This window comes from Leopardus geoffroyi, chromosome B4 (genome assembly GCF_018350155.1).
Source record: "Leopardus geoffroyi isolate Oge1 chromosome B4, O.geoffroyi_Oge1_pat1.0, whole genome shotgun sequence".
Taxonomy (NCBI): Eukaryota; Metazoa; Chordata; class Mammalia; order Carnivora; family Felidae; genus Leopardus; species Leopardus geoffroyi.
Genome location: NC_059341.1, coordinates 102,286,717 through 102,300,123, shown reverse-complemented (window position 1 = coordinate 102,300,123; position 13,407 = coordinate 102,286,717). Strand labels below are relative to the sequence as shown.

General features: G+C 36.5%; 1 pseudogene; it reads right to left on the bottom strand.

The window, feature by feature from the left end:
- Positions 1-4,893: 4,893 nt before the first annotated feature.
- The window catches only part of LOC123591879, a 31,060-nt pseudogene continuing 22,546 nt past the window's right edge, over positions 4,894-13,407 (bottom strand).

Here is a 13,407-nt window from a genome sequence, read left to right as displayed (position 1 = left end):
CATTTTTTTAAAGATTTGACTGTTTAAATGGCCTAGAAGGATAGATTTTATAAACCATATTAGCTTCATGTTTCTAAAAGCAGAAAATCAGGAAAGCATTTCTCAACATCCAAGGATTTCAAGGATACCTAATAGAAAAACACTGGCCTAGTTGATTTAAGATAAAAAATGATATCCTCATAAAAAGCTTTGTGAATGTGGATCCCCCAACCAGGGCCAGAATCCTGTTGCCACCTGTTAAACACACATTTGTATAAGTCAGAGAAGAATTTTTATTAATTTCCACTTCCTATATTTATAGACTTGGTGTTTTAGGCATCTTCTGCTTTAAAGTTATACCTAACCTGGGGAAGGCAGCCTCCAAGATGGCTGCCAACAGCCAGCTTCCTGGTATTCACACCCTTGCATCACTTGAGTATGGGCTAGGCTTACTGACTTCCTTCTAACAAGTAGAATATACTGAAATTAATAAGAATGTCATTTATGAGATAAAGTTGTAGAAAAGACTATGGTCTCCACTTTGTTGCTTGTTCTCTCTTGCTCTCTCACTTATTTGTTCCCAGGGGAGCCATTTGCCACATTGTGAGCTGCCCTATGGAGAGGAGATGAAGAAGGTCTCTGCTCAACAAATGTTAAGGAACTAAATCCTGTCAACAACAACGAGGAAATTCTTCTGCCAACAAGCCATCAAACAACTAAATCCTGTGAGGAACTGAATCTTACCAACGACTAAATTCCTGAGTTTGGAAGTAAATCTTCTCCCACTTGAGCCTTCAGATAAGACCACAACTGACAGCCTAATTAAAACATCAAGACAGACCTTTAGGAGCGGCACCCAGTGAAGTTGTGCTCAGCTTCTAGAAACAGAGAAATTTTAAGATAATAATTGTGTTCTTTTAAGCCACTAAGCTTTGGGTCAATTTGCTATATGGCAATAGACAACTCACTTTTTTTTTTTTTTTATCCCTAGCAAAGTAGAATTAACTTGTCTTTTCACATCTTGTGATTAGCATTTATATTTAAAAATACTTTGAAAATATTAATAATTATTAAAATCAGGTTATGGGTATACTGGGGTTTATGATACTCTTTACCTTTTTATGTTTAAAAAACCAACACAACTTCTTAAAATGCTTTATATAATCAGAAAGAGATCCCAAATTTCCTCTTCTCCTTTTCTCCTCAGATTAAATATTCTTCCTTTTACATTTTCTCATAGGAATTATTCCTCATTTTTTAGATTTTTCCACATATTTTAGATTAATTTGATATAATTAGATACATTTGCCCAAAAGCAACTTGACACAAAAAAGAAAGCCTTAAGATATTTTATTAAATGTAGAATCTGTAGGATAAAAAGATTTCTAACTCACAAGTCTGTGCAGTAAGTGTGGACTTTATAATAAAATAAACCTGAGTTCAAAACCATGCAAGAATAGTTATTATTACAAATCTTCAATTTTTAATCTTTATAATCTGTTTAATAAAACTTGCCTCATTGGTCTATGACAGAGTATTAAGATAATACTAGCTCACATTTGGTGAATACTTATTATGTATCCAGCAATTTTTCTTTTTTTCCTTAAATCTCATATAATCCACAAAAGAACTAGTGAGATAAAATCTGTTATTATTTTTCTATTTATCAACAAGGAAACTGGACACTAAAATATTAAGTTAACTTTCCCAAGGACACACAGGTAGTTAAGTGATGAAGCTGAAAAATGAACTGATATTTTAATCACTAAGCTATACTATTAATAAGATAATTATGTTATGTGTCTAAAACAGTATCTAGGACTGGCTTAATACTTTTCATCATCCTCATACAAAGATATATTTGAGAGGCAGTGAAATAGCTATATGTATTTGTCATGTTTCTGTTGACATACGCTGTATAACTATCCCCAAATCTCCATGGCTTAGAGCAACAAGCATTTAATTCATGCTTACAGGTCTGTAGGTTGGCTGGGAAAGCTCTATTTCACACTGAAGATTAGATTCAGGACCACATTTTTCTCATTCTAGTCTACTAAATATGTAGTCAGGTCAAGTGCTTTTTATTTCAGATGGAAGACTCCAAGAAAAGCGAGCAAAAGTATTTAATGTTTCTTGTGGCTTCAACTCAGGGTTGGTATATTCTCAATGCACCTTCATTTCATTACCAAATGAAGTCACATGGCCAAGCCAAAGACAACGGCACAAGGAAGTATACTAGGCTCACAATGAATCATGCTAGGGAGGAGAAGAAAGGAGGAATTATAGATAAATAATACAGTTTACTATGGCATTCATGGAAATGTTATAAAATATTGACAACATAGAGTATTTAATGTTTAAACTCTATATAATGAAAGATTCTACAATTTTAGCATAATTTAAAAATTGTTTTCTATGTAAGGAAACCATCAACAAAACAAAAAGGCAGCCTACTGAATGGAAGAAAGTATTTGCAAATGAAATATCTGATAAGGGGTTAATATTAAAAAAATATAAAAAATTATACAACTCAACACAAAAATAATATTAATTCAATTAAAAAATGGGCAGAACTCCTGTATCCCTTGGGTAAATTCCTGGCAGTGCTATTGCTGGGTCATAGGGTAGGTCTATTTTTAATTTTTTGAGGAACCTCCACACTGTTTTCCAGAGTGGCTGCACCAATTTGCATTCCCACCAACAGTGCAAGAGGGTTCCCGTTTCTCCACATCCTCTCCAACATCTATAGTCTCCTGATTTGTTCATTTTGGCCACTCTGGCGTGAGGTGATAGCTGAGTGTGGTTTTGATTTGTATTTCCCTGATGAGGAGCGATGTTGAGCATCTTTCATTGGCACTTGTACCCCAATGTTTATAGCAGCACTCTCAACAATAGCCAAATTATGGAAAGAGCCTAAATGTCCATCAACTGATGAATGGATAAAAAAAATGTGGTTTATATACACAATGGAGTACTACGTGGCAGTGAGAAATGATGAAATATGGCCCTTTGTAGCGACATGGATGGAACTGGAGAGTGTTATGCTAAGTGAAATAAGCCATACAGAGAAAGACAGATACCATATGGTTTCACTCTTATGTGGATCCTGAGAAACTTAACAGAAACCCATGGGGGAGGGGAAGGAGAAAAAAAAAAAAAAGAGGTTAGAGTGGGAGAGAGCCAAAGCCTAAGAGACTCTTAAAAACTGAGAACAAACTGAGGGTTGATGGGGGGTGGGAGGAAGGGGAGGGTGGGTGATGGGTATTGAATAGGGCACCTTTTGGGATGAGCACTGGGTGTTGTATGGGAACCAATTTGACAATAAACCTCATATATTGAAAAAAATAAAAAATAAAATAAATAAATAAATAAATTAAATAAATAAATAATGGGCAGAGGACCTGAATAGACATTTTTCCAAAGAAGATGTATAGCCAACAGACACTTGAAAAGATGATCAAGGTCATTCATCACCAAGGAAATGTAAATCAAAACCACAATGAGGTATCACCTTTCACCTGTCACAATGACTAGAATCAAAAAGACAATAAATAACAAGGGTTGGCAAAGATATGGAAATAAAGGAACCCTCATTCACTGTTGGTGGGAATGGAAATTGGTACAGTTACTATGGAAAACAGGATGCAGGCCCCTCAAAAAATTAAGAATATAATTACCATGTAATCCAGTAATCTCACTGCTGGGTATTTACACAAATAAAATGAAAACACTAATTTGAAAAGATATATGTACCCCTATGTTTATTGCAGTATTGTTTATAATAGCCAAGATATGGAAGCAGCCCAAGTGTCCATCCATAGATAAATGGATAAAGATGTGAGGTGTGTGTGTGTGTGTATGTATATGTGTATATACACATGTACATATGTACATACATATATATCACTATTAATCCTAAGTGAAATAAGTCAGTGAGAGAAAGACAAATACTATACGATTTTACTCATGTGTAATTTAAGAAACAAAACAAACAAGAGAGAGAGAGAGAGAGACAAAAGAAAATAGATTCTTATATAATGAGAACTGGTGGTTGCCAGAGAGAAAATGAGTAGGGGGAGGGGTGAAATAGATAAAGGAGTTTAAGAGTACACTTACCGTGGGCACCTGGGTGGCTCAGTGGGTTAAGCAACCAACTTGATTTCGGCTCAGGTCATTATCTCATGGTTTGTGAATGTAAGCTCTGCATTGGGTTCTGTGCTGACAGTGCAGAGCCTGCTTGGGATTCTCTCTCTCTCCCTGTCTCTCTCTGTTCCTTCCCTACTTGTATTCTCAATTGCTTTTTAAAAATAAATAAATAAACTTAAAAAAAAAGTACTCCATGGGGCGCCTGGGTGGCGCAGTTGGTTAAGCGTCCGACTTCAGCCAGGTCATGATCTCGCGGTCTGTGAGTTCGAGCCCCGTGTCGGGCTCTGGGCTGATGGCTCAGAGCCTGGAGCCTGTTTCCGATTCTGTGTCTCCCTCTCTCTCTGCCCCTCCCCCGTTCATGCTCTGTCTCTCTCTGTCCCAAAAATAAATAAACGTTGAAAAAAAAATTAAAAAAAAAAAAGTACTCTTAGCTTGATGGGCACTAAGATATGTATAGAATTGCTGAATCACTATATTGTACACCTAAAACTAAACTAACACTACATGTTCATTGCACTTCTAGCTGGCTGGATAGCAATTATGTCTGTCCTAATTTTTCATTGGGCACCTCTAGGCCTGTGCCTAGCTAAGTGGGCTTGAGGGTGGGGGTCACCACTCACCAGCTCCCAGCTAGAAGAAAGAGAAGGCCTTGGCCCAGCCTTCCTGGGTCAGGGTTTAAAGGGGCAGATCTAGCCTTTCCTGGTCAGCAGCGGTATCCACGTAGGGGCAGAGGTGGGGGCCTAGAGCCCAAGCTCTCCACCTGTCAGCCTAGCTGTGTTTGGAGAAGTATTACTAGCTGTTGACCACGTCGTGATTGATTGTGGTGCTGCCTAGCTTCTATCCAGTGGGACAGATTTCCCTATGGTCACCTGAGTACTGAAAGGCCCGGGCCAGTCCCAGAACTTTGTCCATGGAACCCCACAGGCAAATCATTGACAGTGATCTGGCCAAGGGCACCCTTGCTGGGGATAATAAAGAGGCCTGGTAGGCAATGCCCTCATCTTCCTTCTGTATGCCATAATCTTGGGGTAAGCTTATGGTTATATCTGCCGGCAGAGGCATGTTCAGGAGGCCCAAACCTCCTTCCTTCTCTGAAATGTTTATCCAAGACAGGTGGGTGAATTCAGTAGACAGAGACCCCCAGCACCTCCCAACCCAGCTCGGAGAAGTCCTCAGCATGCTCTCTGAAAGTGATAATCTCCACGATGCAAACAGACAGAAAGAGGACCAATCCCTCTGTAGTTGGAAAGCTTCACCTCCTTGAAGGCGCCATCCACCAAAGAGGTGGTTGGAAGTTTGCAGTGGGCTTTTGGATATGCGTGTTGCCAGAGACCTTGACTGAATGCTGTGTGTGCAAGGGCGGGATGTGTGGACCGGCAGACACATGAACACGTATTAAAGGGGCCCGTTATACTTCAATTAAAAATAAAAATAAAAAGGAAATAAATGCTTCCTGGCCTATAAGTCATTCTCTTGTTAGTACTGTGTATCTATTAACACAAGCCACTCTTTTATGTTTTTATGTCTTTTTTTATTTTTTTAGTAAGGAACACATGGATCTTGAGTCATTCTTAGGAAACTCTCCCTAACTCCTCTACTTAATGCCTAATGGCTCATAAGTAATATCTGTAATAATTATTTTAGAAATTATGTCCACAGTTACTATGATTTTAAATGTTCTGTTTTCTAGATACCTCTGGGCAAAAGCTTTCACAATTATTGTCTGATTTTCGTGGGTAGAATACAGCTGACATTTGTTTTAACCAATTCTCCACAGCTGACCTCTTTTGCACTAGAGAACTTAACAAGGAAAGACTTAGTGTTTCAATTAAACTCTGTTATGCCTTATCGCTCTTTGACTATCAAGAACACAGAATTTCTACTGTTGCCTTTACCCAGGGATACCTCTCCTCAGTACTTCCACTTTACTCATTGTTTTGTTTGCTTGTTTTAGGATGAATGGTTTATGTGTCTGTCTCCCTCAAGAAAGGGATTGACCCTTACTTACCTCAGTACCATTTGTGCCTATTCCAGTGCCTAAAACTTAGTAGGTCCCCCAGCATGCAAATTAACATAAGATCAACTGAATAAATAGATGAGGTAATTTTCACTATATAGCCTGCCTCTCAAAGTTACAGAGTGAAGTTCTATTTTGAAAATAATAGTTTCTGACTAAAAAAAAAATATCCAAATTATTTTATGTAGAAGGGAAAAACTTCAATTATCACCAAGTAAGATAGAAAATGACCATCATTTGTAAATCCATCATGCAAGGCATGTTGGGGTCAAGACGGTAAAGTCAAGGAAATCTACACAGTTGGCATGTGTCTCCACCAGCACACGAAGACGCCACTCTAATCGCAAAGAATACAGGCTACCACACCGTGCAAGATATTAAGCATCCTAGGTATACGCTGGACCTCACACCCAGGGTTGCTGGTTAGATGGAAAGTAAAATCCTAACAGGCATTACTGGGATTAAATTATTATTGTGGTCAGTTTTAAAGGCTGTCAAAATTCCTGTCCCAGGTTCACCTTTAGTACATCAGGGTTTGTGTTCATGTTGGCAACAGATCTCAACTTCAACCTTAGGAAGGAGAAAAACAAAAGAAGGAAGAAAGAGCATCACTGAATACTATTTTCTAGGAATTCCACTGAATGCTCACATATACATTATTTATTTATTCAATACATGTTTAATGAGTGTGTAGTTGTGCTATGCATCATTTTATGTGCAAGGAAGAAATAAAGGAGAGTGTGAGGTCCAGTGAAGGAGATGTAGAATTATGTCCAAAATAATAAAGATGGTGTAGGTACAACTTGTTCTATGAGAATATACAAGAACTCCCAACCTGGACATGAGGGTTTTAGGAAAGCTTCCAGTGAAAGGAAGCAAATTCTAAGCTGAGAACTGGAAGGTGAATGAGAGCCAGAAGAACATTTCCAAAGAAACAAAAACATGGGCAGCTCAATTTATTTCTTTTATAAGTCATGTTGTGCAGTTTGGACTGGAGAATTTGAGGACCACTGTCGATTTTCATTTGTCAATTTGACAATGCCTTATATGAACATTCTTCCTTTTGGTAGAATTCCCAAAAGGAAGGCATAGAGATATTCCCTCCTCCAAACCCTGGAAAGTTGGGGTCCTATGAGGGGTTGAACTCAGTCAATCAGAGAAGAATGTGCCTGTAAGATAGTCTTAGCTACAGCTGGTTGCTCTTATTTGCAACAAATTTCCTGACAATTCAGCCTTTAAAGGATTATAAGCAGAAAAGTAGCAGAGATTTGCAGTTTAGGACAATCTGTCTAGTTGTGCCGTTTGTAACATGAAGGAGGGTGGCCAGTCAAGGAGTCTAGTTCTGGGGGCCTGTGATCACCCAAACTAGAGATGTTGTTGGCCACCCATAGTGGTGTCACTGGGCAAGGAGAACAGCCAGTGGCCTTGAGGGACATTGACGGAGAATTTTGTTGGAGAACTTACAAATATGGAGTTAAGGAGGAAGAAAAATGGTGGCTTTCTTCTTTCCCATGGAAAACATTTACTGACCAACTTCTGAATGTACATTATGGTATAGAGGCAACTATGTGGAAACTGTAACAAAGATTGCTAAGGGAAAAAAAAATAGAGGAAAGCTAAAGGACATAACAGAAAAGAAATAATAGAGGTCCAACAGTTAGGATTTAAATAAGCAAAACTTTTTCCAAGTGCCATAAACAGTAAGAAATTTTTTTGCCTCACTTATCTGAAAGCTCAGAGATAGGATTGTTGATTTAATTTAGTAGCTGAATCTAAATCTCCCTGATATTTGCTTGACTATTTCATCCTGTTTCAGTGCCTTTTCTGATTGGGATGATATGAATAGGATTAGAGCAGTTTGGAACCACAAATCTGCCCAAAAATGCTCAGAAGAAACAAGTCACCTCTTTTTGTATCTATCTCTTGAGGGAAAGCCCATATTTTCCAAGGGGTCCAGAAAACCTCTCCCCCTTTGCCACGGTCACATATTAGGGCAGGTGCCCATTCCTGAAATAATTACTATGGCTACAAAATTACATGCATGACAGGCTTAGGCATGGGTTCCAGTAACAACGTTGATTACGAAAAAAAAAAAAAAAAATATATATATATATATATATATAATAGTAATAAAAAAAGAGGGTACAGATAAACAGTATTAGCAATTTCAAGAAACAAAATGGTAATAGTCCATTAGAGATTATCGTTCTATCACAAGATAATATTACAAATAACTTTATGTGAACATATTGGGATAGCTGAAATAGGCTAGTTTTGCCTATTTAATATCAGTTTTGCTAGATATTAAAGTTATTAGTAATCCTTATACTACCAAATTATTTTAGAAACAAAAAATTATGGAAAAATACCTTACCCATTTTATGAATCTAAAATAGAATACATGGGAATTAGGCAAGAGTATAATAGTTAAATCTAACCTTTCAAAATACATGAAGAAATCAAAAGAAAATATAGAAACCAAAGTCAACTCAATGTGGAATTTAAAAGAACTCGGGGCGCCTGGGTGGCTCAGTCGGTTAAGCGTGTGACTTCGGCTCAGGTCACGATCTCACTGTTCGTGAGTTCGAGCCCCGCGTCGGGCTCTGTGCTGACTGCTCAGAGCCTGGAGCCTGTTTCCGATTCTGTGTCTCCCTCTCTCTCTGCCCCTCCCCCATTCATGCTCTGTCTCTCCCTGTCTCATAAATAAAACGTTAAAAAATTTTTTTTTTTAAATAAAAAATAAAAATAAAAGAACTCAAAAATACCATGAATGTTTATTCCAGGAATGCAAGGTTGGTACATTAAAAAAAAAATAGCAGTTTAATATAAAATATGGCTCTGTTAAACTGATAGATCATATGATGGAGAAAAATAGGTGCAGAAAAAAAAATCATTTAGAAAATTCAGCACCCATTTATTTAAAAAGCAATTTAGGAGTAGAAGGGCACATCTTTACCTAATAAAGTACTATGAAAAATCTTTAGGAATATTATCCCTACAAGTAAAATGTAAGAGTCATTCCTACTAATGTCAGAAATAAAATAAGTGTTTTATCATCATTCAATTATTGAACTTTTCATGGGATGTCCTGGCCAATATTTAATTCAAGAAAAATAAATATGAAGCATACAAATTTAAAAAGGAGTTACAGAAGAGTCATTTATATAGAATATCTAAGACAATCTTAGACAATCTTAGACAATCTGAGTTTAGTAAGTTTGCTGGATAGAATATCAACATACCAAAATCATTTGAATTCTTATAAATAAGCAATGACAAATTAGTAAGTGCTATACTAGACATGAACATTCACAGTAGCAAAGAAATTTCTATTTACCTTTAGTACCTATTGGGAGTAAGTTTAACAAAAATTGTGTGAGATACTCAAAGAAAAAAATATATTAAAGTATACAAAAGATGAATAAGTGGATAGAAATCAGATTCATATTTATACAGAAAGCAGAACATGTCCATATTGGCCAATTTTGTGTAGTGGGCATACTGGTTTATGTTATATTACTTATTGTACCTTGCTGTATTTTTTTTAACTTTTCAATACATAAACAAATCAATAAAATGAGCTTCATGTTTCTGAAGAGAAAAATATATTCTACTACATGACTCAACAACATAAATTTTCTACTAACAATTTTCATAAATACAAGTTGGACACAAGTATTTCATTCCTAGAACCAAGCAGAAATGTTTCGTAGAGTATATGCCCCAAAATATTTGCTTTTGGAAGCCAGAAAATATGAAAGTCTATTTAAAAGCAAGTAGAAAAATATTACAATAGGATTAAAATCTTAAGTAAAAACTACCAAAGCGATTTTCTGTCCCTTTTATTAAAATGACATGTCAATATAGACTCTCAAGTATATGATAAAATTGTGATAGTTTTTAACCAATCAGAAAGCAATCAAATAAGCTAATGTGACTGAAAAGTGTTTATGAAGTAAAGTGAGGTAAGTGTTGAGAAAAATAATATTTTTCAAGTTTTCCCAATGTATTTTTTAACAATCTCTATTTTTTTCATAAACATTGCATTCATTTCTGCTAAGACACAGAACCATATATATCTTCTGCCTGAAAGTTGCATTAACACCTTTCAGCATACATAAAACAGGATTATTTTTCCAGAGAATTAGTGAAGGATTTTTTTTCTTATCCTAGTTCCAAATTTTATTAGATATTTGACACTTTTAGATGACTTAAATTACTCTCAATGAGCTCAAGATATAGTTTTATCACATTGCTTCCTTGAAGGAGAGAAAACTGCATACTTGTTTTATCTTCTCTCCAAGACTAGACTAAACTAAAATGGGAATGAGCACAATGTTTTAAACCAAAAAAAGTATATTTGGGGGTCAAATATTGGCCTGTATGGGAACCTTGAATGTAGTTATTATCCTCATAAAAGCTAGGCGCTTGGAAAATCATTGGTGGTTAAATACAGGATCCAGACAGCTTCATGGCAATGAACTATAAATCCTGAATATATTCCTGACTAAATATGCACTGCTGTTGTCTCAACTATTAAAATTATACACCTGATTAAAATCCAATTTAAATTGTATTGTTCCTAAATATTTTCTCAATTGATTAGAATTAGATATGATCTCTGCCTGAAAGCTGATTTTGGGGTTTATGTGAATCATGCTTAGAATTGTACTCTGCTAGAGTTGGAGAGGAACACTCAGATCATCTGGGTCAAGCCTCTTTTCAATGTATGAATGATTTCCTTATATAACAATGCTGGCAAACAGGCCAGCTTCTGCTTTAACACTGCTAAGTACTTACAAACTTCAGTAGATACTTTACATGGTCAATCTAATACCCAATATCACTACCTTTCTTTCTCTCTACTCACCCAAACCAGAAAGCCAAGTGTCATAAAAACAAACCCAGGCTTAGATAAGAAGAGACTTTATTTAGAAGAAAGACTATTCCATTAGAAAAAGCTCCCGGATCTCAGAAATCTAGAAGCATTTCAAAATCAAAAAGAGAAAAGCTTTTCTTATAGAGGGAGGGGTAAGCAGTAAGGAAGAAGTTGGCAAAAGGAGGGGGATTGCCTATTTTGTGCAGTTTGACAGAGTACCTGTCTTGCTGTGGCCAGCTACTTTGCCGCCTAAGCTGATAGGGGGAGTGTGTTCAGCATTTTAGTGCTTGTTTAGGGGTCGAACTGATGTTCAGGGCCCTGTGGTGAAGACAGAAGCCAGACTAAAGTTTGGTCAAAGCAAAGCAGAGATGTAATAATGGTCAATTTGTGAGCACTAGGTGAGAAGCAGTAACGTGTATCTGGAAGACAGTTATGTCATATTGTCTTGGCTCTTGAGATGCAAGCAGAAGATAATTTCTGCTTTGGTTTTCTGGATGAAAAGGAATCCACATGGTGGGCAAACACCTTCTGCAGTCGTGATGCCTGGGAGTAGAACAGCAATCTGAGGAACATGAGGAAGAAAGCTACAAATGAGGGATGAGAAACAGAAGCACCCGGATCACTCAGCATCACTGAGTTAGCATAAATGTCTAGACTGAGACGTCTTTTTGCAAAAAATAAATAAAATAAAATGTTGGTAGGTTAAGTAGCGGTAGTCCAATTTCTGTTACTTGCAACCAAACAAAATCTTAGCTGGTAGGAAAAACATTTAATCATCTACTCTAAATTTTTTGCCAAAAAATCAACATGAATTTATTCTTCTTTAAGATACCTAAAACCTCTACTGTACTATTCTTGAAAAAGTTTTCACACGTAGAAATCTCCAGTCCTGTGGATTTTCAATGATTTTTCATAATTATTTTCAAAAATGAAATGAAAGTAAATATATGTATATTTTACAAGAAACCAACTGTTAATGTTCGTGTATATGTATATGCATATAGATGTTTTCAATCTGCCAATTCCTTTTATATGATAAATACTCCACAAATATTTTTGACTAATTCCACAAAATGTCTAAACCTGACAAATTATAAACATTGAGAGGACTTGGAAAGCTTCCTCAGTTTTCGTGTAATTTCAAAACATTACCACTGTGCTAATAGCTACATGACAAGCATTAACTAAAACTAAATATGGATATCTTTCTGAAAGTCTTTTTTAAAGTTAATGGAATTATTTCAATTGCATTAGAGAAGTACAATATTTAAAGAATTCCTGTGGTGAAACCTTTTACAAATGTAACGTCTCCCTTACCCATAATTTATCTGCTGGATTTTTCTATTACTCTAGGCAAAACTTGGAAGACACTAATGTTTGTTATGGTCTGTTATATAAGAATTAACCCAGACATCAGCAAACAATTTGAATAGTTGTCAGGGAGACAGGAGAAGCAAAGGGTAGCTCAGACAAAAACAAACAAACAAACAAAACTCTTCCGACCAAGAATAAGAATTCTACTAAATGAGTTGATTTATATCTGGAAGCAGCTTGATTCTACTGACCAGCTTTGCTGCAGGTTGGTCTAGGTGCCACTTTTTGGTCTATGTAATCTTCATCTCCTAAGTAAATCTGCATGTCTCTTGGTTTATTAAGCCCCTCATTGTATCTATGAAGTTTCAAACTTTAAAGTTCGCAAATTCCCTTCTATCAGATACATGTGCCTTTGTGGTTGATCAGAGTTCTGGCAGGTAGAAGATCTGATTGAAGGCTTGAGGCTGCCTAAGAGGGAGTCCTCTAGGATCCATATAGTATTATAGGAGAACTAGAAAGCAAAGACCAAGGGGCGCCTGAGTGGCTCAGTCGGTTAAGTGTCCGACTTCAGCTCAGGCCATGATCTCATGGTTCATGAGTTTGAGCCCTGCGTCGGGCTCTGTGCTGACAGCTCAGAACCTGGAGCCTGCTTCGGATTCTGTGCCTCATTCTCTCTTTCCCTCCCCTACTTGTGCTCTCTCTCTGTCTCTCAAAAATAAATAAAAATGTAAAAAAAATTAAAAAGAAAGCAAAGACCAATAAAATAAGTAAGTCACAGGGATGAAAATGACAGCAAAAGGAATATAGTCAATAATATTGTAATAACCTTGTATGGTGACAGATGGTAACTCTACTTATGGTGAGCATTTTGTGCTGTACATAATTGTCAAATCACTATGCTGTATGCCTGAAACTAATAATATATGTCAACTGCACTTCAATTAAAAAAAAAAAAAAGATGCTCTCTACCCCACATCAGGCCATCTTATTTGTTTTGGCCAATGTAAGTGAAACTGACACATGGCATTTTTGAGCACAATATTAAGATCCTTCATGAGGCTCTGCCATTTCT